This window comes from Heterodontus francisci, chromosome 4, assembly GCF_036365525.1.
Source record: "Heterodontus francisci isolate sHetFra1 chromosome 4, sHetFra1.hap1, whole genome shotgun sequence".
Classification (NCBI taxonomy): Eukaryota; Metazoa; Chordata; class Chondrichthyes; order Heterodontiformes; family Heterodontidae; genus Heterodontus; species Heterodontus francisci.
This window is the reverse complement of record NC_090374.1, coordinates 81,618,008-81,632,937: the sequence shown is the minus strand read 5'-3', so window position 1 is coordinate 81,632,937 and position 14,930 is coordinate 81,618,008. Positions and strand designations below refer to the sequence as shown.

General features: G+C 41.7%; 1 protein-coding gene across 9 annotated transcripts in view; it reads right to left on the bottom strand.

The window, feature by feature from the left end:
- pam (peptidylglycine alpha-amidating monooxygenase) overlaps positions 1–14,930 on the bottom strand; it is a 322,861-nt gene that overhangs the window by 259,872 nt on the left and 48,059 nt on the right. Inside the window, exon 1 of one of the 9 annotated variants that reach the window (XM_068029770.1) lies at positions 5,819–5,860. The exons of 7 other annotated variants lie outside the window; for them this stretch is intronic. The gene's annotated coding sequence lies outside the window, so the exon portion shown is untranslated. Of the gene's footprint in view, positions 1–5,748; positions 5,861–14,930 lie in introns of those variants that run through there. One more of the 9 variants, XM_068029769.1, reaches the window with a different exon arrangement.

Here is a 14,930-nt window from a genome sequence, read left to right as displayed (position 1 = left end):
TTTTATTACGATGGGCTGAAGGGCCTGTTTCTGTGCTGTGCCACTCTGACTCCATAATCTTCCAATCCTCCTTAGGTATGGAGGTGGTGCCAGAGGACTGGAGAATTGCAAATGCTACATCCTTGTTCAGAAAAGGGTGAAAGAACAAACCCAGCAACAACAAGCCACTAAATTTAACCTCAGTGGTGGGAAAGCTTTTAAGAACGATAATCCAGGACAAAATTAGCAATCAGTTGGACAAGTGTGGATTAACTAAGTTAAACCAGGATTTTTTGAAGGCAAATCATGTTTAACTAACTGGATTGAGTTTCCTGATGAAGTACCAGAGAGGTTGATGAGGGTAATGAAATTGATGTGATGCCCATGGACTTCCAAAAGGAGTTTGATAAAGTACCAGGTAATAGACTTGCCAACAAAGCTGAAGCTCATGGAATAGAAGGGACAGTGGCAGCACGGTCACAAAGTTAGCTGAGAAACAAGAAAGGGAGAGTAGTGGTGAACAAAGGTTCCCCAGGACTGCTTTTCTTGATATATATTAATGACCTAGACAAGGGCATAGATGACAATTTCAAAATCTGCAGATGAAACAAAACTTGGAAGTATAGTGAATGGCTTCAACAGGACAAATAGGCTGATGAAATGGGCAGACACGTGACAAATGAAATTTAATGCAGAGAAATGTGAACTGATATTTTGGTAGGAAGAATGAGGAGAGGCAATGGAAGAGGTACAATAACAGAGATCTGGGGGTAAAGGTGTACAAATCATTGAAGGTGGCAAGGCAGGTTGAGAAAATGGTTTAAAAGGCATACAGGATCCTGGGCTTTATAAGTAGAGGCATAGACTACAAAAGCAAGGATGCTACGATGAACCTTTATTAAAAACTGGTTCGGCCTCAACTGGAATACTGTGTCCAATTCTGAGCATCGCACTTTTGGAAGGATGTGAAGGCTTTAAACAGGGTGCCAAAAAGATTTAAATGAATGGTTCCAGGAATGAGGGGCCTCAGTTACACAGATAGATCGGAGCAGCTGAGGCTGTTCTCCTTAGAAAAGTAAAAGTTGAGGAGAGATTCGATAGAGGTGCTCAAAATCATCAGTGGTCTAGACAGAATACATAGAGAGAAAACAGCTTTGTTGGCAAGTCTATTAAGCGGCACTTTATCAAACCCTGGTAGAAGGGCACTGATATAAGGTGATTCGCCAAAGAACCAAAGGCGGCATGAGAAAAAATATTTTTACGTATGAAGTGGTTAGGATCTGGATTGCACTGCCTGAGTGTGCTCTGGAGGCAGAATAAATCACAGCTTTCAAAGGAAATTTGATAAGCACCTGAAGAGAAAGCATTTGCGATGGGGAAAGAGTGGGGCAGCAAGACTAGCTGAGCTAGTTCTTGCAGGCAGCCAGCACCAACACGATGAGCCAAATGCCCCCTTCTGTGGGTAACCATCGTATGATTCTATGAAGCAGTCTGTGCCTGCATGCAGCAATACCTGAGCAAGATTCAGGCTTGGGCTTGTGTGGCAATTAACTTTCGCACCACACAAATTCCAGGCAATGACCATCTCTATTGAGAGATTCTAACTACCTCCCCATAATATTCAACATTACCATCACCAAATCTCCCATCATCAATATCCTGGGGGGGGGGGGGGGTCTCCACAGACCAGAAACTTAACTGAAACAGACACAAATACTATGGTTATAAGAACAGGTCAGAGGCTGGGTATTTTGCAGTGGGCGACTCACCTCCTGCGTTTTCATAGCCTTTCCACCTGCTACAAGCCAAGAGTGTGATAGAATACTTTCCGCTTGCTTGAATGGTGCAGCACCAACAACTCTCAAGAGGTTCAACACCATCCAGGACAAAAAAGCCCACTCGATTAGGATCCCATCCACTCCATTAAATATTCACTACTTCCACCACCACTGCACAGCGGCTGCAGTGTGTACAACCTCCAAGATGCGCTGCAGCAATTTGCCAAAGCTCCTTCAACGGCACCTCCCAAACCTGTGACCTCTACCACCTACAAGGACAATGGCAGCAGGCACATGGGAAGAGGATGAGAGAGGAGTTGAGGGGAATGGTAGTAGGGGTCTGGAACTTACTGCCTTAAAGAGCAGTAGAGGTAGAAACAATCATCACATTTAAGAACTACTTTGATGTGCATTCGAGGTGCTGTAACCAGCAAGGACACAAACCAAGAACTCAAAAGTGGAATGAAGATGGATAGCTCCTTTTCAGCTGACATGGACATGATGGGTCAAATGGCCTCCTTCAGTGTTATAAGTTTCCATGACCACCAGCTGCAAGTTCCCCTTCAAGTCACACATCATCCGACTTGGAAATATATCACCATTCCTTCGTCACTGGGTCAAAATCCTGGAGCTCCCTACTGAACAGCACTGTGGGAGCATCTTCACCACATGGAGTGGAGCAGTACAAGGCGGCAGCTCATCACCACCTTCTCAAGAGCAATCAAGAATGGTCAATAAATGCTGGCCTTGCCAGTGATGTACACAATCTCATGAATCCATGAATGAATTCAAAAAATGTAACAGCTCCCTTTAATAATATACACATATGTAAGTATTGAATTGCTAATTCCCCTATCAAATCCGGGTACCTTGGATGTAATTTGCCAAAAAAAATGCAAATTTCAAATATGAAATTCCTCATTTATGGGCAGTGAAAAAAAAATTCCCACTCCTCCTTTTCACCCCTGCTGGTTTATGATGTCCTAACCCCTGCAGTAACTCATTCAGGTGATCATTGCTCATGTGTGAGCCTAAACAGCACGAGTTGGAAAGGTTTTTTAAAAAATTCTTTCATGGGATATGAGTGTTGCTGGCTAGGTGAGCATTTGTTACCCATCCCTAATTGCCCTTGAAGAGATGGTGATGAGCTGCCTTCTTGAATCACTGTAGTCCACCTGCTGCAGGTACACCTACCGTGCTGTTCGGAAGGTAGTTCCAGATTTTTGACCCAGCGACACTAAAGGCGAAATAGTTCCAAGTCAGGATGGTGTGCGGTTTGCAGGAGAACTTGCAGATGGTTGTGTCCCCATGTATCTGCTGCCCTTGTCTTTCTAGATGGTGGGGTTCGCAGGTTTAGAAGCTGATGAACGAGGCTTGGCAAGTTGCTGTGCTGTATCTTGCAGATGGTACACACTGCTGCCACTGTGCTTCACTAGTGGTGGTGGGGGAGTGAATGTTTGTGGATGGGGTGCCAATCAAGCAGGCTGCTTTGTCCTGGATGGTGTCCAGCTTCTCGAGTGTTGCTGATACTGCGTCCATCCAGGCATGTAGAAAGCATTCCATAAAACTCCTGACTTGTGCCCTGTAGATAGTGGATAGGCTTTGGGGAGTCAGGTGGTGAGTTACTCGCCGCATGATTCCTAGCCTCTGTCCTGCTCTTGTAGCCATGGTGTTTATATGGCTCCTCCAGTTCTGTTTCTGGTCAATGGTAACCCCTAGGATATTGATAGTGGGGGATTCAGCAATCGAAATGCCATTGAATAGCAAGGGGAGATGGTTAGATTTTCACTTGTTGGAGATGGTCATTACCTGGCACTTGTGTGGCGCAAATGTTACTTGCCACTCATCAGCCCAAGCCTGGATATTGTCCAGGTCTTGCTGCATTTCTACACGGACTGCTTCAGTTATATGAGGAGTTGTGAATGGTGCTGAATATTGTGCAATCAGCGAACATCCCCACTTCTGACCTTATGATTGAAAGTCATTGGTGAAGCAGCTGAAGATGGTTGGGCCTAGGACATTACTCTGAGGAACTTGGACAGTGATGTCCGGAAGCTCAGATGATTGACTGCCAACAACCACAACCATCTTCCTTTGCGCTAGGTATGACTCCAACCAGCAGAGAGTTTTCATCCGATTCCCATTGACTTCAGTTTTGCTAGGGCTCCTCGATGCCATACTCGGTCAAATGCTGTCTTGATGTCAAGGGCAGTCGCTCTCACCTCACCTCTGGAGTTCAGCACTTTTGTCCATGTTTGGACCAAGGCTGTATTGAGGTCTGGAGCCAAGTGACCTTGGCAGAACCCAAACTGAACATCGGTCAGTCGGTTCTAGCTGAGTAATTGCCTCTTGGAAGCTGTTGTCAAGATTGCTATCACTTTGCTGATGATTGAGAGTAGACTAATGGGCAGCAACTGGCCGGATTAGATTGGTCCTGTTTTTTTGTGGACAGGACAGACTTTGGCAATATTCCACATTGTCAAGTAGATGCCACTATTGTAGCTGTACTGGAACAACTTGGCGAGGGGTACAACTAGTTCTGGAGCACAAGTCTTTGGTACACATACACACGTTCTAGCAGGGTCAATAAATAGCAATGGAATTACGAAGAATTATACAGAAATTACAACACAGAAATGGGCCACTGAGTATAACCATCCATCTTGATGTTTACCCTCCACATGAGCAGTCGTCCTAACCCCATATGCCTGCACTTATTCCCTTTAATCCCGTTTCCTTCAACCACCTATACAACTTACTGTCAAATTTTGTCAATTCTTTGCTCAATCACTAATTCCAGTAGTGCATTCCACAACCTCTCAACTCACTACGTAAAGTAAAATCCTCCTACTCTGTTCTAAATCTTTTAAATGTAATCTTTTATTTATCCCCTCGTTCTACATGCCTGAATCACTGGCAATAATGGCCCAGAATCTACTGGAGCAGGACATCTCACGGCATGCCCTGCTGGACTTGTTCCTGTACTCTCAGCTCAAAAATATTTTGTCCACAAGTTGTTACAAGTGAGAACTCTAACGGCACAGCAAGGGCAACACCATGGTGAATGACAGGACGAAGTGCATCTCTTTAACCAATGAGATTAAAGGATTGAAAAATAGAGGAAGGACTGAGGAGGGTAAATTCGAGTGGGTGAATTCAATGCCAAGTCAGATACAGAAATAGAAATAGAGAGGGAAATATCAGTTGTATTAATAGAGAGAGAAAAAAGTCAAAAAGAAAAAGATTAAACTTAAAATTTTCTATTTTTGAAATTAACAATTCACCACATGCAGGAATGAGATACCACACTTTTAACCGTTCACCTTGAGCCAGAAAGGTTGATTGGCAATCGTTAACATTTATCACATCGTTCTTGTGCTATTAACTACTGGACTTAATTTCTTGGTGAGTTTAATGGTCCATCAATATGAAAATGCAGCAAATTCATGAAACTCGGTTGGCGGGGGTGGGGGGGGGGGGGTGCAGAATTAAGGGCAAGATGCTGGTAAATGAGATGCTAACAAGAGTAGGGCAAATTGTCCAGCAATTTTGGCAATTCATGAGTACCTCTTCCTAGCCACAAGTTGTTGGCCAGTTTGCAAATTACTAACTATGTGCATCATTCACGCAAAGTGTATTTTTTTTTTAAATCAAATTCTGGGCCAATCTGTTTCTATCAACTCTGTCCCATCTCTTCATAATTTCAAACACCTCGATCAAATCATCTTGAAATCTTTGTTCTATTCAAAAACAAAATCCTAATTGTCCAAGTTCTTCTTCACATTAGCACTTACTCATACCAGGCAGCATCCTAGTTAATCTGCATCGTACCCTCTCTACCTTCCTAACATTCTTCCTATACAATGAAGCTTCACACTGTTATGAAAGTACTTCCATATTTTGTTAAATTTTGATGACTTGGGTGTTAAAACTGAAAAAGGATTCCATATATGCTGGACTTTGTTTTTTTTTTTAAAAAGAGGTTACTTACCTGGAGGACCTGTGAGAAACTGGGACCGGAGCAGGAGCTATAAAGAGCAGGGCTTGAGGGCAACACCTACCTGGAGGACCGGAGCAGCAGTCTGTGTCCCCGCACACTGGGTTGAAAAGTAGAAAAAATACTAAGTGACATCATGGGAATTCCGTAAGCTGATTGGTTGGTATGTAACAGCTGTTACTGCCTGTAAATAGCTTTAAAACTCAGAAAAAAAGTTTTTTTTTAAAAAACCCTCAAACAGCTTCTGCTACCTTGTAAGTGTTAAGATTGGTACTCCTAAGATTTTAGTTATTGTAATATATTAATAATTAATTAGAATCATGCTGTTTGGACAGAGTATAAAACTGAATTGGTGTGTGAGGGATTTCACTGACAAGGGGAAGGTGGCGCTCTTTGCTGTCTTTCTTTTCAGCCTCCAGAGCACAGGGGAAGAAGCTGATTGGCAAGTAACTGGCAAGTTATTCTACTTATTACATTATTAGTTTGTCAACCTAGGTAATGGCAGGGCAGCTCGGCCAAGTGGAATGTGCCTCCTGTGGTTTAGTTTAGTTTAGAGGTACTGCACTGAAACAGGCCCTTCGGCTCACCGAGTCTGTGCCGACCATCAACCACCCATTTTATACTAATCCTACACTAATTCCATATTTCTACCACATCCCCACCTGTCCCTATATTTCCCTACCACCTACTTATACTAGGGGCAATTTATAATGGCCAATTTACCTATCAACCTGCAAGTCTTTGGCATGTGGGAGGAAACCAGAGCACCCAGAGGAAACCCACGCAGACACAGGGAGAACTTGCTAACTCCACACAGGCAGTACCCAGAATTGAACCCGGGTCGCTGGAGCTGTGAGGCTGCAGTGCTAACCACTGCGCCGCCCTGTGGTATGTGGGAAGTCGTGGACGCATCACGTGTCCTTGACAAACATATCTGCAGGATGTGTCACCAGCTGCAGAAGCTTGAGCTCCAGGTTTCGGAACTCAAGCGGCAGCTGGAATCACTGTGGCGCATCCGTGAGGCACAGAATTACGTGGATAGCACATTTCAGGAGGTAGTCACCGGGGAGCTTAAGAGAACACAGGCAAAAAGGGACTGGGAGGCTGCCAGACTGACAATGTGGTCAAGGCAGGTAGTGCAGGAATCCCCAGAGGGCATTCCGCAGTTCTGAGTGCCAATGGGAGAGAGGGTTCCTCTGGAGAGTGCAACGCGAGTCATAACCAGAGTACCGTGGCAGGCTCAGCTGTGCAGGGAGGAAGGAGAAAAGACGAGAGAGCGGTAGTGGTAGGGGATTCTACAGTTAGGGGAACAGATAAGCGCTTCTGTGGGCGCAGACCACAGAATGGCACGTTGCCTCCCTGGTGCAAGGGTCATGGACATCACCAAGTGGCTACAGAGCATTCTGGAGGGCAAGAGTACACAACCAGAGGTCATGGTCCACATTGGTACCAAAGAATTAGGAAGAAAGAGGAATGAGATCCTGCAGGCTGAGTTGAGAGAGTTAGGAAAGAGATTAGTAAACAGGACCTCAAAAGGTAGTAATCTCCAGATTATTGCCAAGGCCACGTGTTAGTGAGTATAGAAATAGGAGAATACACCAGATGAATGTGTGGCTGGAGAGATGATGTAGAAGAGAGGGCTTCAGATTTCTGGGGCATTGGGACCAGTTCTGGGGAAGGTGGGACCTGTACAAGCCAGACGGTCTACACCTGAACAGGACTGGCACAAATATCCTTGCAGTAAGATTTGCCAGGGCTGTTGGAGATGGTTTAAACTAGACTGGCAGGGGGATGGGAACCTGAGGGCAGTTACAGGTAGGACAATTTCAGGGTAGGGAACGGGAGACAGAAAATTAGTGAGTGACTCTAAAAGATAGAAGAAGCAAAGGTTACAAAGTGAGCAGCACAGGAATTTGGCAGTGTTAAAGGGTATTTATTGAAGTGCAAGGAGTATAGAAAATAAAGCTGATGAGCTGAGGGCGTAAATAGACAGATGGCAACACGATACCATTGCTATAACAGAAATTTGGCTTAAAGAGGGGCAAGAATGGCAGCTCAACATCCCTGGATATAGAGTTTTCAGGCGGGATAGAGACGGGGATAAGAAACGAACGGGTGTAGCATTATTGGTTAAGGAATCAATAACAGCTGTGAGGAGGGATGATATGCTAAATGAATCAGCAAATGAGGCCATATGGGTGGAGCTCAGAAATTTTAAAAAGGGGCAACCACACTACTAAGATTGTACTATAGACCCCCAAATAGTGAGTGGGAGATAGAATATGTAGGCAAATTTCTGAATGCAAAACTATAGGGCAATAATAGTTGAGGGTTTCATCTACCCTAGTATCAACTGGGATACAAACTATGTGAAGGGCACAGAGGGCACTAAATTCTTGAACTGCATTCAAGTGAACTTTTTATAGCCAGCACATAACAAGCCCAATGAGAGGGGGTGCAATTCGAGATTTAGTCTTCAGTAATGAAGCTGGGAAAGTGGATGAAGTAGCAGTGGGTGATCATTTTGGAAATAGTGACCATAATACAGATAGTTTTAGCATAATCATGGAAAAGGACAAAGATAAAACAGGAGTAAAAGTTCTAAATTGGGGGAAGGCAAATTTTATGAAAATGAGGTAACCTGGTGAAAGTGGACTGGATACAACTACTTGAAGGAAAATCAGTGACAAACCAGTGGGAGGCATTCAAAAGCAAGATTCTACAGGCACAGTGTAGGCAGGTTCCCACAAAGATACTGCCAAATCTAGAGCCCCTGGTTATCTAGGAGCTTACATGGCAAGTTAAAGCAGAAAAAGAAAGCTTATGACGATCACAAAAAACTTAATACTTTAGAAAGCCTAGAGGAGTACAGAAAGTGCAGGGGTCAAGTAAAAAAGGAAACAAGCAAAGAGGACATAAAAATTATTGGCAGATAAAATCAAGGAAAACCCAAAGATGTTTTTATCAGTACATTAAGAGCAAGTGGATAACTAAGGAAAGGGTAGGGATGTACAAGATAAGCTGTGCATGGATGCAGATATGGGCAGGGTTTTTAATTAGTTTTTTGTCTCTGACTTCACAAAGGAGGGATGATGCAGATATTGTAGTAAAAGAGGAGTATGAAATATTAGATACAATTAGCATAATGAAAGAGGAAGCACTAGAGGGTCTGACATTCTTGAAATTGGATAAATTGCCAGGACCGGATGGATTGCATCCCAGGTTGTTAAAGGAAGCCAGGGAGGAAATAGCGGATGCGCTGAGAATCATCTTCAAATTCTCACTGGATACAGGCAAGGTGCCACAGGATTGGAGGTATGCGAACATTATACAATTGTTTAAAAAGAGTGCGAGGGGTAGGCCAAATAGTTATAAGCCGGTCAGTCTGACCTCAGTGGTGGGTAAGTTATTAGAATCAATTCTGAGAGACAGGATAAACTGCCACTTAGAAAGGCACGGATTAATCAGGGATAGGCAGCATGGATGTGTCAAGGGAAGGTCAGGTCTTACCACCTTGATTGAGTTTTTTGAGGAAGTAGCAAGGTGGATTGATGAGGGTAGTGCAGTGGATGTGGTCTATATGGATTTTAGTAAGACACTGACAAGGTGTTGTATGGCAGACTGGTCAGGAAAATGAAAGCCCATGGGATACAGGGGAATGTGGCAGGTTGGATCGAAAATTGGCTCAGTGACAGGAAACAAAGGGTAGTGGTTGACAGCTGTTTTTGCAAATGGAAAGCCGTTTCCAGTGGAATTCCACAGGGCTCAGTGTTGGCTCCTTTGCTGTTTGTGGTATATATTAATGATTTGGACTTAAATGTGGGAGGCATGATTGGGAAATTTGCTGATGACACAAAAATTGGTCGTGTAGTTGATAGTGAAGAGGATAGCTGTGTACTCCAGAATGATATCAATGGTTTGGTTGAGTGGGTGGAAAAGTGACAAATGGAATTCAAACCAGAGAAGTGTTAAGTAACGCATCTGGGGAGGGCAAACAAAGCGAGGGAATGCACAATAAACACAAGGATCTTGAGACCAGTAAAAGTGAAAGACCTTGGAGTGCATGTCCACAGTTCCCTGAAGGTGGCAGGACAGGTAGATAAAGTGAAGGCATAGAGAATGCTTTCCTCTATTGGCCAAGATATAGAATACAAAAGCAGGGATGTAATGCTGGAACTGTATAAAACGATAGAAGGATCAGAGGCCACAGCTGGAGTATTGTGTACAATTCTGGTCACCACATTACAGAAAGGACATAATTGCTCTGGAGAGAGTACAGAGGAGATTTACAAGAATGTTGCCACGGCTTGAAAGTTGCAACTATGCAGAAAGATTGAATCAGGTGGGGTTGTTTTCCTTAGAACAGAGGAAGCTGAGGGGTGACTTAATTGAGGTGTACAAAATTATGAGGGGCCTAGATAGAGTAGACAGGAAGGACCTGTTTCCCCTTGCGGAGAGGTCAATTACCAGGGGGCACAGATTTAAGGTAATTGATAGAAAGATCAGAGGGCACAAGAGGAAAAACTTTTTCACCCAGAGGATGGTCAATGTCTGGAATTCACTGCCAGGAATGCTGGAGGCAGAAACCCTCAACTCATTTAAAAAGGTATCTGGACATGCACCTGAAGTGCAGTAACTTGCAAGGTTACAGACCAGGAGTTGGAAGGTGGAATTAGATTGGGCAGCCAGCTTTTTTCGGCCAGCGCAGACACAATGGGCTGAATGGCCTCCTTCTGTGCTGTAATTTTTCTATGGTTCTCTGGTACAGTCTTTTGGACTTGGTTTGTAAAAAGCCCTTACTGGAAGTCACCTTCAGATAATTACCCAGCATGGCCTTTTTTTTGACTTGGGGCAGATGTTTACAGAGAAATGACAGGTCAAGATTTACAAGTGTCAGGAGGCTTGACTCTTGAGATATTGTTTTGGTTTCACTTTGGACAGTTAGTTGGAGTTTAAAAAAAATCATTTTAAAGGACAAAACCCCAGCTCAGCCTGTTCCATCTCTTTGAAAAGTCTGCCAGTTATTTCATCTCTCTGAGAAGCTCTTAGAAGCTAGAGTAAGAAGTAGAGAAATTGATGATGCATTCCTCCTGAAAGGCCTGCCTGAAACCCCAGTTGCTGCATTTCTCCCAAGACATTGGAAAAATCTGCCGGATAAATCCTCGACGCCTCCTGAACAAATTGCTCCAGAGATAAATCCCAGTGACAGCCGTCTACACATATTTGGGACGCCAAACCAAAAAAAAAACAACTGACATCTTTCCATATCTTCTCTTTTTTTCTTCAAGAATTAGAAAGCATTTGGCCAAAGTATTCTTTTTGTCTTTTTTTTTGTAACAGAGCTCTAAAATGAAAATTTCTATTTTTTCCAGTTAACTGGTCTGAGGGTGTGGCGGGAAGGTGGTGGTGTGAGGGGCTAAGGTAAAAGGGAACTTCTCATATTTCAATCTGTGTGTTAATGCTTTGCTTCATTATGGGTTATGTCTTGTTTTATAATAAACTGATATTTTTGTTGTTTAGTAAAGAAACCTGGTTCGTATATTTTATCCTGGCATATATAATAAAGTCTATGATTGACCGTTTCGGTATCTGAGCAAACATTTAAATATATGTTGTAACCTGTGGAGAAGTGGAACTAGAAAAGTCAGTGCACTCCTCCCACTTCAGTCGTAGCACGACGGTACTTCAAATATGATTTTCCTAAAGTTTTAAACACATTCACCACCACGACTTTTATATTATGTACCTATTGCCATAAGACCTCATTTCCAATTACTGTTTTAATGGCCTTATCCACTTGAGATGCTGCTTTTAATGCCATGAGAACCTAAATTCCCAAATCTCTCTACTCTTCCACATGACCTGACCTTTTCCTATTTACAGTCAGGGTGTATAGAAACTGAAACGTCATAAGTTTGCAAGGAGTTAGGAAAATGACAGACTCAATGACCTTCTCAAGGGCAATTAGGGATGGGCAATACATGCTGTCCTAGCCAGCGACGCCCACATCCCATGAACAAACAAAAAAAATATACAAAATATAGGTAACTGTTTACTTGCATTATATAGTATTTTGTCAAGATCTTTGCTTTTGCAAATCTATCTAATTGCAAATAAATGTTATCAATTATAGACTCTACCAGAAGGTCAAGAGTTGAGATATTTTCCATCTTCTCGAATGGGAATCCTGCCCAATTTTCACAAAACATGTACTGTTTACTGTGATCAGAGTTAATTATCCTCAAGCCATCGTAAGTTAGTGTGGCAGAAAATGAATATTTAAGTTTTAGATCTTAAGGACTTGCTCTATTTCTGAAAACTGCACGAGAAAATAATGTTAGAAAATTCTTAATGAGGCACCACTATTGGTAGAATTGCTTCTGGTGTGGTATATTGGGTCAATCTGCAAGATGCTATTTACTGAGTTACAACCTGTTCTTCTTGCATCAACCAATTCCTTGTTTTATTCATTCTATTCAAATTTGATAACATACCAAGGCAAAAGTCTATGATCTAGGAACATGGTGAAAGCCAATTACACTACTTATTACAAAACAAAATCCATTTCTCACCACTATTCAGTCACTGATAATTTTTTTTTCCAAACGCTGCCTTCTAGGTGTTGTGATATGCATTGGAAGGCATTATCCTCATTTGTAATATCACTGATTACCAAGAAATAATTTATACATTAGATATAAATTCTGCGTATGCACTGATTGCACAGGTGAGGCTAACTTGCAAATAACAATGTACTATCAGTGTTGCATGATTGTCAACTACTGAATCTGTTCAATTATTGTAATAACTGTTGTGTTTAGATTTAGATTTTATTTTAGGCTACAGCACCAAAAGGTTTACATCACAAGTTTCCAAACTTGTGTGTTGTTTATCAATGAAAACAAACACAAATTTATTAAAAGCAAGTCATGTTTGGCAAATTTACTAAGGTTTTTTTTGAAGAGGTAACTAACTGGATAAGAGAAACATGTAGTGTATACAGATTTTCAGAATACAAGCACTAAAGTATCTCCAGAGAAATTTTTTTTTAAAAAGCAGACAGAGCATAAAAAGGAATGTACCAGCACAGATACAAATTCTCCTCTCATCAGCAGCTGGAAAACAATAGAGCCAAAGTTAAATACAGCACAAGTGAAACAAACACACAACGAAAATGATGTGGCCAAGGGATACGTCATGTAGTTTACTTATCCACTAAAGCCAGTTAGTATATATTATAGTTGTTTAACACCCAGTGGAAGCACATTTACAATTTGCAAAAAGATGGTAGTGCTCCGAATTCATTTAAGTTTGTATTGTATTTTTACTAAAATCAGTTATATGAGCATTAAGATTATTAACAACCATATGATCACTTAAAAACACTGGCTAACAATATACAAAGCAATTGCACACATCTAAATTGCATTTATAAACTCAGTTTTTCCATTACAGTATTTAGGAAATTAAACCATGCCTGAGGATATATCCCTTAACTAGCTTTTTTGATGTTAATTGACTTGTACTCTAATAAGTGAAGCCATACAAAATAATTGCAGTAACATTATGAATTCACATTTGGACAATGCTGTTACAACATTCAAATCAACGTCACTTCAGTAGATAAGTGCAAGTATCAAAATATTCATTTCATCCACAACATAACTTGCGGCAAAACCTGCCTCTCAAGGATTGGCCTTCACAGTCATCAGCAAAGGTGCATCAAGAGAAGACACTCCACCTAAAAGGATTGTTTGCTGCATATCCATCATCTTTCGCAGATAGAAAGATGCCAACCACCATAACATTAAAAATATTTCATAAATCAGATGCTCCATTGGAAACTGCACTGTAAACATTTCCCATGGAAATTTCCAGGTTAAATATCCACACTTACTGTTACATAGAAATGAAACAGCTAAATGCAAAGTAGTAGGTGGTGATCCTCCAGTAACAGTTGCAAAGTTGATCAAGATTTACCTGTCAAACTCCCTCTATCCCCTTATATTACAGTACCATATGCTGTTATCACTCAAAATGCTTTCAAACAAAAATCATTTTTTTCCTCAGTGTCTGAAATTTCTAATGTGCAGGATATGGGTTTGAACAACATTTTAAAAATTCAAAAGATTATATATTCTCAATACCATGATTTAATTTATGAATTAAATTGTCTTGTGGATTTTTAAAAAATATCTGCACTAAAATCTTTACAGCCTGAGATTAGACCTGATTTTTGTCCAGAGCTGTAACTGTTAGCTGAATGTATATTATAGTCATATATGGCACAGAAGGAGGCCATTCGGCTCATCGCATATATGGTGGCTCTCCACAGAGCTATCCAGTCAGTCCCACTTCCACATAGCCCTGCAAGTCTATTTCTCACAAGTGGCGATCCAACTTCCTCGAAGTCACCCTTGTCTCCAACTCCATCACCCTTGTGGGCAGCAGGTTCCAGGTCATTATCACCCACTGCGTAAAAAAGTACTTCCTCAGATTCCCCCTACATTTTTTGCCCAAAACTTTCAATCTGTGTCCCCTAGTCCTTGTACCACTAGTTAATGGGAACAGTTTTTCCTTGTCTAACTTAACTAAGCCTGCCACAATCTTGTACAATCTAAGTATATAAACTATACCCAATTTTTCAGGATGCATTAGGGCCACTCAGCAGATTGCCAGAATACATTTGTTTGGCTTCTAGCTGCTCTGGTTGAGTTATTTTTCAAAATTGACAGAAGAAAAGCTACAGGGGAAATTTCAAAATATTATTCAACACAAGTTTAAATTTTTTTTATATAAAAGGAGCGTGTATGTACGTGTACACACACACACATACACATAGTCCTCCAGTAGCCTGGCCACATTGCTAATCTTCATGTGTGAGCCAAGATAATGAATGCTAGAAGCCTATTCATCCCATGGAGGACCCCACTTAAATGCTGCTTTCATCCAATATCTACTCATGCACTTTCCATTTCGGTCAAGGGCTAGTAATCAGGAGCAGCAACCATGGTTAGTTTAGTCCTCTATTCCCAGTGATGATGAGACTAACCTTATCCTCTTCTAACTGAGATCATCTAAAGACCTGGGGTTAAACTTGGAAACTTCCTAATCCGAATGGTTCATAAACCCACTGGGAATGTGCAATTAATCACGAAACCATGAGAAGCCAACGA